This window comes from Panthera tigris, chromosome E1 (genome assembly GCF_018350195.1).
Source record: "Panthera tigris isolate Pti1 chromosome E1, P.tigris_Pti1_mat1.1, whole genome shotgun sequence".
Taxonomy (NCBI): Eukaryota; Metazoa; Chordata; class Mammalia; order Carnivora; family Felidae; genus Panthera; species Panthera tigris.
The window spans coordinates 13,921,768-13,938,271 of NC_056673.1; the positions used below are offsets into that span (position 1 = coordinate 13,921,768).

Here is a 16,504-nt window from a genome sequence, read left to right on the forward strand (position 1 = left end):
GCATCCCGAAGCCACTGACATCTTCCTAACCAATCTCCACAATCCCACTCTTGTCCCACTCCAATAATTTCTCCCCAGGAGCTCCAGTGACCCTTCAAAATGTAAATCTGATCATATGAGCCACATAAAGCCTTGAAATGTCATCCTATTACCCTCCCTATGAAAACCAAATGTGATTCGTTCATTCCTGTTGAGCATCTTCTATGTGCCAGGCACCGTTCCAGGCCACAGAGAGAGAACAGTGAACAAAACAGAAAAAAACCTCTGCCCTCTTGGAGCTCATATTCTAGTGGAGGAAAGAGATAATCAACACCTAATAACATAAAAAGTTTAAATATGAGGTATATCAAGTGATGGCAAATGCCACGAAGAAAAATAAAGCAGAGAACAGTTTGCAAATTTAAACAGGGTCATCAGAGAAGACCTCGATGAGAAGATGACATCTGAGAGAAGACCTGAAGGGAGTGAGGAAGCAAGTGGTGAGGGTGTCTGGGGAAAAGCATTCCATGTAGACAGAACAGCAAGGGCTATGGTCCTTAAGTAGAAGCATACCTTAATTAGTCAAGAAGTTGCAAACAGGCCAGTGTGGCCAGTGCAGACAGAGCCCAGAATAAAGAACAGGGGCTGAGGGCAGAGAAATCATGGGGGAAAGGAAAGAAAGGAAGAAAGAAAGAAAGAAAGAAAGAAAGAAAGAAAGAAAGAAAGAAAGAAAGAAAGAAAAAGAAAGAAAGAAAGAAAGAAAGAAAGAAAGAAAGAAAGAAAGAAAAAGAAGGAAGGAAGGAAGGAAGGAAGGAAGGAAGGAAGGAAGAAAGGAAGGAAGGAAGGAAGGAAGGAAGGAAGGAAGGAAGGAAGGAAGGTAGGTAAGGAAGGAAGAAAGAAATCACAGGGAACAGATCATGTAGGGCCCATGGCCATGGTAAGAACTTTGGCTTCTACTATGAGGAAACAGGAAGCCATAGAAGGCAGAGCTGTAAGCAGAACAGAGATGTGATCTGACTGACAGATTCAAAGGATCATTCAGACTGCAGTGTTGAAGAACCGTAAGGGGGCAAAGAGTGGCAGGGAGCAGGGAGGCCAGTGAAAAAGTCACCTTGAGGCATCTGGGTGGCTCAGTCAGTTAAGCATCTGACTCTTGATTTCGGCTCAGGTCATGATCTCACGGTTCGTGAGTTTGGGCCCCACATCGGGCTCTGTGCTGGCAGCATGGAGTCTGCCTGGGATTCTCTCTCTCTCTCTCTCTCTCTGCCCCCTCCCCTGCTTGCATTCTCTCTCTCTCTCTCTCTCTCTCTCTCTCTCTCTCTCTCTCTCCCTCTCTCAAAATAAGTAAATAAACTTTAAAAATAAATAAATACAAATCAAAAAATACAAAGTCACCTCAATAACCCAGGGCGAGATTGAATGTGGGCAAGAAGAATACAGAGAAGTCAAGGGTGAGTCCGAGAATTTGGGCTAAGCAAGTGAGATGGTGAAAGCTACCTAAGGGATGAGTAGGGGGCTAGAGAGAGCACAGGAATTTCACTGTAGACCTGCTACATCTGGAATGACTTTCAGACACCCAGGTGAACACCAGGAGGGAGACAGAGAATTCCACAATGCATTGGAAGTCAGGGAAGGAGGAGGCGGTGAACTTGCCGGGAGACAGAGGGGAAGCGGGAGCGGGAGCTTTCACCAGCAAAACGGAGAAAGCATTCTAAGAAGGAGGGACCACTGAGCTGTGTCAAATGACTCTGAGCTGAGGGCAGAAAGGCAGCCGTGTGGCGGCGTGGGGAGCAAAGCCAGAGGTGGTCTTCTGGAAGTTCTGCTGTAAAGGAGAGCGGAGAGCAATAGCTAGAGGCAGATAAGGGGCTGAGGGAGGTCGGGGCTCATTTGTCTGCAATGACTGCCTCATTTTCTCCAGCTTCAAACCTTCCCGCTTGGACCTTTCAGCTAGCTCAGGCTCCGTCCATCTCCGGTCTGAACCTCGGCTGTCCTTTCTCCCTTCTCCTGGCTCACCCCCTTTCCACGGGCAGGTCATTTGTTCTCCAGCTTCCAGCTCAACCACCTGGGGGCCAAAGGGGGAGGCCAAGGTGAAAGTTAAACTCTCCCTGGAAAATGATAAGAACTCATTGTCCCCAGAAAGGAGCTATAAATTTTTCTGAAATTCCGACCATTCCTCCCTTTGAGTCTAGGATGTTTTCAGTTTTCAAGAGTCTTCATTAAAATGCAAAGGTCCCACCTAGCGAGAGGGGAGGTGGTAAGCCTCCTGTGGCCATCCTCCTTTCCTGCAGAGCTAAACTCACAGGGAGGCCCATGTTTTCTGGGCACCACACTTCATCCCAACCTCTCATTCACCCTCAGAATACAGATTCTTTTATTATCCACACTTCACAAATGACTATCCTGAATCTCTGAGAAATTAAACAATTTATGCACAGTCCCAGGGCTACAAAATCGCAAAGGCAGGATTTGAACCCAGGCCACTTGACTTCAGAGCTCACATTCCATGGAGTTTTTCTGGTTGGTTATTTTTCTGGCTTTTCCACTTTTTTTTCGGTCTGCTGACTTTTTTTCACCCCTAAAATGGTGGTAAAACATACACAAAGTTTACTATTTTGACCATTTTAAAGAATACAGTTCAGGGGCGCCTGGGCAGCTCAGTCGGTTAAGCGTCCGACTTAGGCTCAGATCATGATCTCACAGTTCATAGGTTCAAGCCCCACATCAGGTTCTGTGCTGATAGCTCAGAGCCTGGAGCCTGTTTTGGATTCTGTGTCTCCCTCTCTCTCTTCCCCTCCCCCACTTGCACACTCTCTCTCTCTGTCTCTCTCTCTCTCAAAAAAATAAATAAATAAACACTAAAAAAAAAATTTTTTTTAAACACTACAATTCAGCAGCTTTAGGTACATTTGCACTGTGTGCAACAGACACTGACACAGGATTTCTGACTCCCAAACTTGTTGATCACTCCAAAAGGAAATGATCTGTTGATTTTTTAATAATACATTAATGTAGTTCAAAAGCCAAATGTATTAGAAGGCATACGGTGAGGGGCGCCTGGGTGGCTTGGTTGGTTAAGCATCAGATTCTTGATTTCAGCTCAGGCCATGATCTCACAGTTTGTGAGTTCAAGCCCCACCGTCAGGCTCCGCGCTGATAGTGTGGAGCCTGTTTGGGATTCTGTGTGTGTGTGTGTGTGTGTGTGTGTGTGTGTGTGTGTGTGTGTCTGCCCCTCCCCTGCTCACTATCTCTCTCTCTCAAAATAAATAAACAAACAGTTAAAATGTTTATATATATATATATATATATATATATATATACACACATATGTATATATATGGTGAAAGGCATTGTCTTATCCTTGTCCCCATGCAGCTCCCCAGCCACCTCATGGAATGGTTTCTACACATCCTTCTGCAGTTTCTTTATGCAAACAGAAGCCAACACAAAGATGGAGTCCTATTTTCACCCTTTTTTATACAAAAAAAAAAAAAACCCAGCATATATTGTACACTCCATCCTGCACCTTGCTTTTCTTTACTCAGAATATCTTGGGAGAACTTTACATTGGACCCTAGAAAGCTTCCCTATTCCTTTTTAAGTCACATGGCATTCCAGGGCATGAATCCAGGTGCCCAGTTCTCTACTGATAGGCATTTGCTTGTTTCCAGCGTTTTGCTGTTTCAAACAATGTTGCAGTGAATGACCTTGTACTATATCGTTCCACGCATGTGCAAATATAGATGCGGGATAAATTCTCTAAGGGGGTTCCCTGGGTCGAAGGGACTATACATATGCGTAATGGTGATGGGTGTGGCCAAACTGTACTGCTCATGGGATGCTATCAATTGATCTTTCATTAAATGGGTATGTGAATGAGGGCCCACGTGCCCACTCAAAACACTGTGCTACCCCCCCCCCCCCAGGGCTGGAACCAATGCCAAAGCAACTTTTGTCTATGGTTTCTGCCTGGCCCAAGTCACTTTTACCCCTTCATCTGATAATGAAACTCCCCACCTTTACTTTAGGGATCTGCTCCTCTCCCAATGGAAAGGACTCTTATGCTCACAATACCACACCAGCCACAGGGATGAGCCCTGACTCAGGCTGGGCCAAGCATAAATCCCCACCCAACCCCCATGTAGAGATTAATGCACAGATGGGCATGTGATCCAAACCAATTGGAACTCCTTGGGGTTTGTCTAAATGGAGCTGGTGGAAAGGAGATTTTTTTTCCCCTCTCTGGAGGAAAAAGCGTTAAAATGTTAAACCCACAGTGGTCTGTAACCATGGTTTCAACATCAGAGGTAGAGATGGCCCAAGAGAATGAAGCCAACACAAAAAGAGACACAGACACAAGAGACAGAGAGGAACAGAGATTGCTCAAGGTCCTGGATCCAGCTGTCCCTGAGGCCCAGCCCTTTCTACAAATGGGTTATGACAGCCAATACATCCCCCTATTTTGTTTGTTTAATTCAACCTGGGCTTCTGACATTTGCCCCCAAGAGTCCTAATACATTATATCTAAAGTATAATCCCTAGTTTGTTATAATATATAGAAACAGATGTAGATGCAGATGTAAATACACTGTGTGGGAGGGTATGTGTTTAGAGGGAAAAAAAGACCAGAAAAAAATATATTAAATGTTAATAGTGGTTATCTCTGCAATCCCCCATCTGGGATTGCAGATGATTTTTATTTTAGTCTTTGTACTTTTCTGTGTTTTCCAAATTTTCTGCAAGGAACATGGATTTTAAAAATATAATAAACATTTCTTTTAAAAAAAAATCAGATTGGCAAGAAGCAGCCCAGAAAACGCTCAGAAGAAGGTTCTAAGCCTGTGTGATGGTCAGGAACAGCAGAGATGTCCACCCTGAAGCCTGCTCTCCATGGACAGCACCCCCTGGAATGGCTGCTGCCCAGCTCGCGTCTGGCTGGCAGTCACCGAAGGCATCCATGTTGTGGGCACCAAACCCAAGCCTTCTGTCGTGTGGCCACAGGCTCTGATCTGTGCCCAAAGGTCAGCTCAGAGTCAAGACTCGTCTCTCCACACTCCTACCGGAATCCATGCTGAGCCCCCAGAAGTCCCCACCCACCCACCAGTCCCCTTGGCCTCCAAGGAGAACCCCACAAGACACTGACAAATGCCTGTCCAGGAGTCCACAGCTACAGGAAAGGAAAATGCTGGGATAAAAAGAGAGCTCACACAAGGTGGCCCAGTCTCTCCAGAGCCTTCTCCCTGAGCTGACCTTCCCATCAACACATGACCATTGGAGGAGGGGGATGGGCTTGGACAAGAGAGAGGTCTCGGGGACCGTCAACTTCAGAACCTGTAGAGAAGGGTGGGCTGTGGCTTCCCCAAGGCACTCTGGCCCCAAATGTATTTCAGTGCTCATGGAGACAGGACTAGAGCTCCCCCAACCTGGTTACCCCATTTTCAACCAGGGAAACACTCTCTTTTATCTTTTTTTTACATATGAGGGTCTGAATAAGATGTTTGTTCTCTTACCCCTCTAGCCATTTTCAAGTGTGCAATCCAGAGGCTTTCAGTATTATGCAAGCATCACAGCTGTCCATTTCCAGAATCTTTTCCATCATCCCAAACAGAAATTCTGATCCACTGAACAATAACTCTTCCCCACCACCACCCCGAACCCTGTTAACTCTATTCTATTTTCTGGCTCTCTGCTTTTACCTATGCTCAGTACCTCACATAAGTGAGATCAAGCAAATTTCTGTCCTTCTGGCTTAGTGACTTAGCATAATGTGTTCAGGTTCATCCACGTTGTATCGGAATTCCATTCCATTTTGTGACTGAATAATATTTTGTATGGATATACCACATTTTGTTTATCTAGTCACCTGCTGAAGGACACCTGAGTTGCTTCCACTTTTGGCTGTTCTGAATAATGTTGCTATGAACATGGGTGTGCAGATATCCGTTTGAGTCCCTGCGTTCAGTTCTTTTGGGCATATGTACCTAGAAGTGGAATTGCTGAATAAGAGCTTTGCTTACACAAATAATTCCAGTTAAAGAACAAGTGAAAATCAGTCATTCATTAGAACTAGTCCCATTTCACAGGTAGGGAAACTGAGGGCCACTGTTTGAACACCATGTACATTCAGGATCACATATGGTGCTACTTTCCCTGGGTTTTTCTGTGGGGCTTCAGGCTGCCCCTCTGCCCTGCTGCAGTTACTTCCTTGCTGTCTAGGGGTCCCCACCTCTCATACCCCTGAGATCTCCGCCGGGCCTGAGCTTCCAGCAGGGAGATGGATCATACAGAGCTGCCCCACTCTCAGACAGGACCTTGTGACCAAGAGCATCAATGGCTAGATGGTCAGAGGAAGGAGCAATCTAAATGAAAGGAATCCAGACTTTCTGGGTGGAGAGGCAAATAAGCCCCACAGAGCACCAGCAAAAGAGGATGGGGAAGTATCACTGAACCCCAGAGTTGAGGGCCGACCCCAAGCAAGGTCTGACACAGTCACGCACTGGACTGCCCCAATGTCCGGGATAGACTCTGGGAAGGGGGTGCCCAAGGAATGTGCTTAGTAAGGCTGGGGCGTCCAATATGCTGCATCAGGGAAGAAGAGAGAACACCTCACCCAGCAGAGGCAGAAGGGGGCATCCCTGCATCTGGGAGAGTACCAGCCTCTGCAGCCACCAGCAAAGTAGACAAGATTGAACAGAGACCAACACCAACTAAACCACCGGGGCCAGGAGAGCAGACAGCTGCTGTTTTCTCCTGTCCAGCTTCCATTCCCTGGTCTACTGACAGCAACATACCAAATTTCCTTAGGTGACCCACCCTCCTATTTTCTCAGTCCAGGTGACTCCACCCCTAGAACCAGGGGGGGGCACCTAGACTTGGACCATCAGCATAGCTCATCCCTCTGGCCAAAGTTCAGAGGTGGGCACGTGACCCACCATGTCCAGTATGAGTGGTCCCTGGGACTCCCTGGAAAATCATCAGAAAACAGACTTGCTCTTCCTGTTGGTTGGTATTGCTACACTGGCAGAATGTTAAGCCTGGAATAGCCATCATCTTTCTTTGTGGACAACCTGAGGATGCAGCCAACCCAAAAGAAAGCATAGCTTAGACATGGGGAGAGAGAACCAGTGTCCAGAATACTATTCTAGCCCTGGATCCGGCCGTACCTGAATCTGTCCCCCTTGAACCTTCCAATTACCCAAACCAATACATTTCTCTTTCCCTTTAAGTTCATTAGAATTGGGGTCTGTCACCTGCAACCAAAAGATTCCTGACTCATTTAGCTAAACTGCCAATCAAGAGTCATTTGGGAGGTACCACCTACCACTCCTCCAATATGAAGACCCTCTAGCCCCAAACCCCAATAAATAGCATTACAATAAAACAAAGGTTACAGAGCTCCATTTCAACTGTAATACTAATTATGTTTCTGAGCTAACTAGGGCACCAAACTGCCATGTGAGTTTGGGGGAGGCAGGGAACAGAGAAGCCTAACCTGCCCTTCACTCCTTGGCATTTAACACCAACAAAAATGGCCTGAGGTGACCCTGACAGCCTCATTTCCCACTACTGCCCAATGTGAAATCCACACCACAGTCCAACTGAGTTCTGAACGTGTCCACCGCTCTCCTTACCTCCATTCCTTTGTGTACCCTGTCCCATTTAACTAGAATGTACTTCCCTACTCCATCTCTCCCTTCAGAAATTTTGTCCAGTCTCCCTGGCCCACCTCAAATGCCACCAACTCCATGAAGCCTTCCTTGGGGTGGTCCCTCCTTCTTTTGACCTCCAGGATGGAGGTCACCATCTCCTCCAGCACCCACCATCTTCTGTATGGGGTTCACATTACATGTCTGGTCTCTACTTGGAGCACAGGCAGCTTAAGGCAAGGACAGTATCTTATTCTCCTCCAGGATCCTGTTGTCCCACGCCTGGCACACACCTGGCCTTCCACAAACATTGATGGAAGTGACTTGAAACAGCACAAATGAATGCTTGGAACACAATCCATTTATAATCAGGACTGCTGCCTGTGTTTGTGTACTCATGGAGGAGAAAGACAGGGTGAATGCTGCAGAGGTGGGGGAGGTGGGGGCATTTTCCAGAAAAGGGGAAGGAAGGTCAGAGGAACTGCAATGTGGAAGCCAGGTGTCCCTGCTCCCATCACTTCCACCACGGGCTGTGTCCTGCCTCTCCACGGCCATGCCCTTGAGGGACCTTCTCAGCTATCAGTAACTGGCCTTTGTTGATGTCACACTCAAAAGCTCTTCCTGGCACCTTTGAAGATCTAGTTTTCAGACAGCCTGTTTTGGTTACCTCTTGATTTACACACTGTTTCTGTTTCCGTCTTTGCATCTCAAGATTAAATCCTATTAAAATAAATGTTCTATTAAAATACAGATGGAACAGGTAACCCGGGCTCCAGCCCAGACCTTCCCGTTCTCATAGAGAAGCAGAAATCTCTGTTCTAATTAGTGAGGACAGCAGCCAGGAGCCCTTTCAGCTTACGTGAAGGCTGGTAAATCAGTTCCCCCCTTCTAGGCTCCACTGCCCCCTCCCTTGCCCCAGCTCAGGCCCAGTATTCAAAAGGCGCCCAGCTGCCCAAGAGACCAATCCAGTCTCTTCCTTAAAAACCAATGAGAATGTGTGAAGGTGCTACAGTTCTTAACGTTTTGAAGCATCTTCATACACCTGGAATGCATTTCGTGTACCTGAGCGCATCACCGTCCACTTCATACACCGCGAAAGTCAAGGGCGGAGGGGTCAAGTAACTCAGCCACGGTCACCGTGAAACTGGTGACAGGAGAAGAGGCATAGAATTTGGCATCAGGCAGTTCTGGACTGGAATCCCAGCTCTGCTGTACAAGCTGAGTGACACTGGAAATGTCACCCCTTTGGAACCTCAGCTTTCTTCTCTATGAAAAATGGAGATGATGATAGGAAGTGTGTTGCAGAGAATGAAATGCGACAAGTGGGCCCACAGTGCCAGCCTAGTGCCATGCCCAGAGTAGCGGCAACATGAGCTCCCGGTCCAGTCCCTTCTCTTAGGATTCCTGAGTTTTTATACTGTAATACATAGCCTCCCATAATTGCTGTCATTTTATTTGGGGGTAATTAGGGAGGGAAAGGTGGGGAGGAACATCTAAAGACAATGAACAGTGGCCTTTCTGCAGCCCATCTCCTGCAGGGACCCTCATTTCCAATCACACTGGACCTGCCCAAAACCAAAGGAAGCCCAAAGGGCATGCAGGGCTGGGACGTGGCCCCCAGCCGCCCCCCACCCCTGAGCCTCCTGCCTCCCCCACTCTACATCCAATCCCTCAGCTGTGGAGGAGGTAGCACAGGTGTGGCCAGGGATGGGTACAAAGGTGAGCAGAAAGGGACCAGCCCTATACTGAGCAGGCTGCTGCCAGTTTAGCTGTGATGCAGGAAGGCAGGCCCACCAATGTTGCCAAAGCTTCTGATTTCTCCAAAGACTGGGAAAAAAAAAAAAAAAAAAACGTGCAACATGGAACCTTCCAATTTTAAAATATCAGCTTCAAAGGGAAAAACACATGTGGGCCTAACAAAGCCCCTGGAGAATGGGCGAGGCTTTGCACCTTCGCTGTGCCCTGCTGTATCCCCAGCATCGAGAACAGTGTCTGGCACACAGCAGAGGCTTCATGAGGATTCAAGGAATCTGCAGGGGCCATTTCCAACCTCTACCTCAGGCACCTGGCAAACTTCCAGGCGTCAGGGTGGAGTCCCTGACGGGTGCAGTCCCGCTATCTGTAGACAAGACAGTGTGGTTTTAGAGCACGTGACGGTGAGAAATGAGGGGAGGTCCTGACTCCACCCCTCGGAGGGATCTGTCCTGTAAACCAGGTGAGAGTCGTACCTTGTGTGGGGGCCGTTTCAAGTCGTCTCATACCCTGAGAGTAAACACTTACGACAACAGCCAGCCCCCCGACTCCACCACACTCATCCAGTGTGGCTGGTCAAGATCCTCACAGTAAAGAAAGAGAAAAGCAGGGGAGGGGGGCTCTAATCAACAGAGGGGCTCCCTTCTGCCTTTGGAGAAGTGGACTAACCCTGAGGCCTGGCAGGGTCAGCACCGCCCCCACCCCCCCACCGGAGGGCTCCGGGAAGGACTTGGCTAGAGTTCCAGCCTTCATGAAACAGTGTGTTCATAACTGATAAGCTTAAAAGCAAGTGACAATTTTTCAACCCACCCTTGCTCCAAGGGCAGTGAATAAACACAGCATCGGCTCCAGGTTCCCACTGAGTGTGTCTAGAAGGGGAGGAGAAGGTGAAACCAAGCTTACTCATCCCTAGAAATCAGAGTGGATTCTCTGACACCTTCTTCTTCGGGGCTGAACTAGGACGCCCCACTTAGAAATCCCAACTCAGGAAATCCTACATATGCTCTTCCCTTTATTCTGGGTGTCCAGGCTACCCAGGTACCCCACATACAAGGCAATGGACCTGACTCCACATTAATTACAAGTGGACTGTGGGGACGCGAGAAGGAGCCTGCTGGGGTGCAGGAAAGTTCGGCGGCTTCACGTGGGTGGTATCTCTACAGGTGAATACATATGTGGAAATTAACTGAGCCGTGCCCTGAGATCTGTACACTCACTGTATGTATGTTACACTTGCATGCATTCACAGTAACAGCCGTGGCCGTGCGTATTAGGCACCTCTCAGAAGCCAGGCACTGCGGTAGTGCTCATCCCGGGTTCCAAATAACACAGCAGTGAAGACCACCGCCTCTGGACCTCAACAGACCAGGGTTAAAATCCCTGTTCCTCCACCTCTGATTCTGGCCCCAGCATGCTCCTCAAACTCTGAGCCTCTGTCCCTCTACCGGAAAATAAAGAGAATAAACTCGTAGAATTAAGACAGGTATGTAAGCCTAGCCCACAGCAAGCCTCAAAAGATGTTGGTTCGCTACAACCATCCAACCTTCAACCACCCCAGGACCCTGGTGTTTTGGGCCCACTTGAACATTTGAGAAATGTGCCCGCTTCCTTCCAACGGCGCTCCCCAAACGGCAGGCATTTCCACAGCATCTTCTCAATTTTCTCCCAGATCCATGTACCACCTGACTGTTACTTTTCTTAACACTTTTCTTCAAATTGATCGCAATTTTTTACTTAAACAAATTTACTTTTTAAAAATGTTATGTAACCATCATACATGGAAAACCAGTATCACTTGCCAGAACTCACTTTTTTTAAAAATAGCAATTAAAATAAAAAGCATTTGTCCACCTGAGATCATCTTGCCTACCTCATTTACTTTTTATGGATTCAAGAGGGAAGGAAACTCAGTTTGTGGGGCGGACGTGGGGTAGGGAGGGCAAGAGGGCCTCATCTGCTTAAAACGACTGAGACATTTCCTGAGCCCTTCAGCAGCCCCCGTCTGCACAGAAGTGATTTTCGTTGGTGTAACCAAACGGGCTTGGCAGGCCCTGTATTTGGCAACATCCTGGTAACCAGCCATCTGTGTACCACACGGGCTCCAAAGAGATAAAGCTGCATTTAGAAAAAATATATATTCACTAATGGCGGGTGTTCACTAATTCAGACACCCACTGGCCCCTCTCTGGCATGAATGAAGGGAGCCCTCCTCTGCCTACCAGAGAGCAGCTCCAGCACCCGAGATCTAGGAACTCAGTGTCAGGACAGGCCCGGGGCCCGGCCCCAGCTTCAGGACTGAGCCTGGACCCTCGCATCTGTGGGTCCCCAAACCACGCAGGGGCAGGAAATGAGTCAGAAGAGTAATAACAACACTCCTCCTGTGCACATAATGTTACATTTATGTTCAAACGCTCTTCCCAAGGGAAATGAAGGAGAGGGAAGAGGACATTCCCCAATCTCAGCCAAGAGAAGGCATCTTGAAATCTGTGTCAGAGGGCACACTACAGTCCTACGAGGACCCCGGGGAATAGGCAATGGGCATATTTCTTCTGGGGAGTCAGTGAATCTCGTAAGCACCCATTCATTCATTCAGCAAATACTTACTAAGCACCTCCTATTGGGGCAATGGGGGCCCCGGGGTGAAAAAGGCAAAGTCCCTGCTGTTAGAGAGCTCATATTCTAGGAGTGGGAATAGTCAATAAATTGTTTATTACATAATATCAGTTAATGATAAGTGCCATGGAGGAAATAAATCAGGGCAAAGCAATAATGGCTGGAGTAAGCTGCTTAGATCAGATGGTCAGGGGAGTCCTTTTAGAAGAGATGACATTTGGGGCACCTTGGGTGGCTCAGTCAGTTGAGCATCCAACTTTGGCTCAGATCATGATCTCACGGTTCATGAGTTCAAGCCCCACATTGGGCTCGCTGCTGACAGCACAGAGCCCACTTTGGATCCTCTGTCCCCCTCTTTCTGCCCCTCCCCCACTTGTACTCTCCCAAAAATAAATATAAAAAAAGAGAGAGGACATTTGAGCTGACACCCAACAATGAGGAAGCACCACTCAATTAAGTCACCATAAACAGCATGTGTAAAGGGCCTGGGGTAGGAACAAGCATGGCATGTTCCAGAAACAGAAAGGCCTTTGCAGCAGAAATACAGTGACCGCCGTGAGTGAGAGGGAAACTGGTAGTGAGATCAGAGAACCAGGCAGGGGATGCAGGCCCAGCTTCAGAGTTTGGACTTCATTTAAATTACAATGAGAAGCCTATGGAGAGATTTCTACCTTGGAGAGACTTGATTTTACTTTAAGTTTTAAAACTCCACTCTGGCCACCATAAGAATGGATAAGGAGGACAAGAAGCAGGGACACCAAATGGGAGATTAAAACAGTGGCTCCAAAGGAATTAAAAACCTTGGGACGTCTGGATGGCTCAAACAGTTGAGCATCCAAATTCGACTCAGGTCATGATCTCACCGTTCCTGAGTTTGAGCCCCATGTTGGGCTTTGCACTGACAGCCTGTTTCAGATTCTCTGTCTCCCTCTCTCTGCCCCTCCCGTGCTTGCTCTCTCTCTCAAAATTAAACATTAAAAAAAAAAAAACACCTCATTTCTGCCTCAAATTCTCTCCCTTAACTCTACGAGTCTAACTTCTCACACACTCAGTGAGTCTTAAAATGTGAAGCTGGTAAAGGGAGATGTTTGTTCTTTAAAGCAATAACAGCCAACCAAGTGGCATTCAAACATCAGACAAGAGAGGGCAAGTAACAGGCCCTTCCACAAAGGGCAGGACCCAGCCACCTCCTGAGAAGAGAACAAGCAGCCATCTGTTCTGGGGCCAGGGAGCAGATCGGCTCCCGCCTGTGCCCCTTCCAGCCCTGGGACTTCGGGACTCCAAGGCCAGGACTCCTGCACACTCCACAGGCTCAGACCCCAAATCCAGCCAGCTCGTGGGTCTGTCACACGCTCTCCCATGGCAGACACAGTATCCTCCACACCAGCCTTCAAACTCCAAGGACAAAATCAATTAACAGCTGCCAACGTCACTAAAACAGACAATTAGACAAACTCCAAAGCGCGGTCTTGCCCAAAAAACAAACAAACAAATGTGATAGAACCTCTAAAACTCAATATCGACTTACAGTGTCATAGGGAACAGCAGAACATGTTAAATGACACCAGGAGATACCATCCACAAAATCCTGGCTCCCCAAAATAATTAAGTTTCTCGAATAAAGAAATTATAAAGATGTGGTGCCTGGGTGGCTCAGTTGGTTAAGCATCCAACTTCAGCTCAGGTCATGATCTCATCGTTCAAGAGTTAGAGCCCCGCATCAGGCTCTGCACTGACCACTTGGAGCCCACTTCGGATCCTCTGTCTCCCTCTCTCTCTGCTTTCTCTTTCTCTCTCTCTCTCTCTCTCTCTCTCTCTCTCAAAAATAAAAATATATTTTTAAAAAAACCCAAAAAAAGAAATTATAAAGAAAAAAAAGTTGGAAGAGAAAACTTATAAAGTGATATATCACCAATTACACTGGATTTTTTCAATCCTGACTCAAAAAAATTTTGAAAAACTTTTATGAGACAAATAGGGGAATCTGAGCACTAATTCAATATGATACTAAGGAATCACTGTTGGATGCGGCATCTGGGTGGCTCAGTTGGTTAAGCATCCGACTTCAGCTCAGGTCATGATCTGGCCAGTGCATGGGTTCAAGCCCCACATAGGGCTCCATGCTGACAGCTCAGAGCCTGGAGCCTGCTTCGGATTCTGTGTCTCCCTCTCTCTCTGCCCCTCCCCACTTGCATGCACGCCCTCTCTCTCTCAAAAATAAACATTAAAAAAAAATTTGTTTAAGAATAACAGAGACCAACACGGGGCTTGAACTCACAGACCACGAGATCATGACCTGAGCCAAAGTCAGACGCTCAACCGACTGAGCCACCCAGGCACCCCTATTTCCTTACAAGATTTCTTATCTTTAAGATGTATACTGAAATAATTAAGAATGAAATGATACCATGATGGGATTTATTTCAAAATAATCTTGTGGGGAATTGGGGGGGAGGGGGGGCAAATAAATGAAACAAGATTGGCCATGAGTTCATGATGGCTCAAAATGGGTATCATATTACTTTTCTCTCTACTTTTGTGCATGCATGAAAATTCTCACAATAAAAAGTTAAAAAAAAAAAACAAAAACAAAAAAGCTAGGGATGAACTTCTTGTGCGGAGGCCATGCTAATCTTCTCTGTATCGGTCCAGTTTTAGCATATGTGGTACCAAAGCAAGCTCGGGAAGAACTTTTTCTCTAATAACCTAAGCAGGAATAACCCACTAGACATTACACCCCACAACAGAGGGATCAAATTCATTAGATTCCCTGTTATGCCTCCCAGAGCCTGCCATGAGTGGTGTGCTGAATAATGAGGGAATTCCTGTTTTCCTCCTCACAAACCCCATGGTGGGAGTTGTCTCAAAATAACTACCCCCCCGCCATCAGAAGTAGATGCCTTTTCATTTATGCTAACTGACCGCTCTCCAGTTCAGAATATCACTCCCGAGTCCACACAACTTTATCCATACCATTTGGAACATATATATTTTGATTCTATTTTTCTACCTTAATCCTTCCCATCAGAGATACCTGTTTTCCCCCTCAGAGGAAAGCACTCTCCCCGCCCATCCACTTCTATGACCAAGGCAGTGCTCTAGACCTTACCCTGATCTGCCACAACCACAAGAAAGCAGGATCTGAAAATCAAAGCACTTTAAAGGTGCTCTCCACTACAGTGATCTCCAAAAATGCCATCTGCAAGAAAGGCTTCATTCAGGTGCCTCGTTGGAACCATGCTCAAATCAGTCCCCCTCGAAAACACACCATTGCCTTTGCAGGATCCCAGGGGATGGAGTCCCTGGAAGATGGTCAGAAATGCAGAACCTCCAGGTTATCCCACAACCCCCATAGAGAGTTGTCAAGTCAAGGTTGATGAGCACCACAGCCACTTCTCCAGGAGGCAAACTGAGGCTGGGCTTTCAACATAGTTCTCAGGACCTACCAAGAGTAAGCTGGAGTCTCCTGGTTCTGGGCCCATTTGGGATACCTGTATCATTACCATCTTCCCTGGTGCACCTGCTGCCCCCAATATGCAATACATTTCCAGGTAGCCTGCAGAGGGCAGGAAGATGACAAAGACAATGGGGCCATCACTGCAAGGCCACACAGGACCACTCTACCCCTTAAGGCCAACAGCCAGGAGTGTTATCTGCATGAGTCTGTCAATTAAAGGTGCTAGGAAGATTGATGGATGGATGGATCAAGCCTTCTGGGAAGGATGAAGAAGGGGTCTTAGATGAGAGCAGAGAGGAATCAGGGACTCAGCAATTAAACACCCAGCCTGGAGTCTGGGGAGCACATAAGAGGTTGGCAGCTGCAGCCTGTTCCAGCGCACCCCCTATCCACCCCACCCCCACCCCCACCCCCACCCCCATGGCTGGTGCCCACAGAGGAAGGTTGAATAGCGAGCACTGCACTGATTTCAGATGCTTAAAGACAAAGAAACTCCAGATTACAGCAAGGGAAACAAAGGTCATTTAGCACCAACACGAAATCAATCCCTCTCTCTCCTTGGGTAAGTTAAGTCTGTGGCCAAAGCAATCAGGATGACAGAAGCAACAGCAGAATAGGACGAAGGCGAGGGCTGGGAGGGCCTCAACGTCTGCTGCATTGCAGGGAAGGGCACAGTGCATCCAAGAGGAAGGACAAGATACCATGAGCCTAAGGCATCCTCACCCCTGGCCAGTCCTTCCCTGTGCCTCACTGCACCTGGCTGCCCCCCCGCCCCGGGCCCATGCATGGCTGGCCTTGACTACTGGTGGGGCTGTCACCAGTAGACATCTTACCTTGGTTTCCAGGAGCACAAGCCCAGAGAGAAGCGAATGGGAACGGTTCCACTCAAACCCCTTCATCCTCATGGAGCACTTCATACCTTTGAGATGCACCTTCACCCACATTATCTCACTTAAGCCTTTTGCATGGACACAGAAACAGGCTCAGGGAGATTACATCTATACTATCACGTCACAGTCAGTGGATAAGTGGGGACCGTGCAGTCACTTTTCCACCCTAC

General features: G+C 47.6%; 1 protein-coding gene and 1 non-coding gene across 6 annotated transcripts in view; both read right to left on the minus strand.

The window, feature by feature from the left end:
* Positions 1–16,504, minus strand: part of RAP1GAP2 (RAP1 GTPase activating protein 2) — a 191,696-nt gene that overhangs the window by 122,168 nt on the left and 53,024 nt on the right. The window lies entirely within an intron of this gene.
* On the minus strand, positions 14,563–14,665 carry LOC122233831. The gene has a single exon (XR_006211558.1). It is a non-coding gene; the product is annotated as a U6 spliceosomal RNA (small nuclear RNA).